Below are 349 nucleotides of genomic sequence, written 5' to 3' on the forward strand. Positions count from 1 at the left end.
CCTGGCCGCCAGCTGGAGCCATGGGGATGGGGTGGGGGGAGTCCACTGCCGGGGCCCCCACAGGACCCTCAGTGAGGCACAGTGTGGGGCCCGATCCCCGGTCCCTGTGCCCACGGGGTGAAGGAGTTCTGGAGGCCCCCAGGCTGCCCACGTCCCCCCAATGACAGCAGGTGACCTGGGAGGGGGCTGCCCGGTCCCCATCACCTGAGCCCCCACAACACTCAGCGCACTCCCACAGACCAGGCCAGAGGCTGTGCAGGGACCAGGTTGCAGTGGGAAGCCACAGGGGGCTGTGCCTGACCCCCAGGCCCCAACAGACCCTACTCACGGGGGCGGGGCGGGGCCAGCG

Source organism: Myotis davidii, unplaced genomic scaffold (assembly GCF_000327345.1).
Source record: "Myotis davidii unplaced genomic scaffold, ASM32734v1 scaffold3211, whole genome shotgun sequence".
Classification (NCBI taxonomy): domain Eukaryota; kingdom Metazoa; phylum Chordata; class Mammalia; order Chiroptera; family Vespertilionidae; genus Myotis; species Myotis davidii.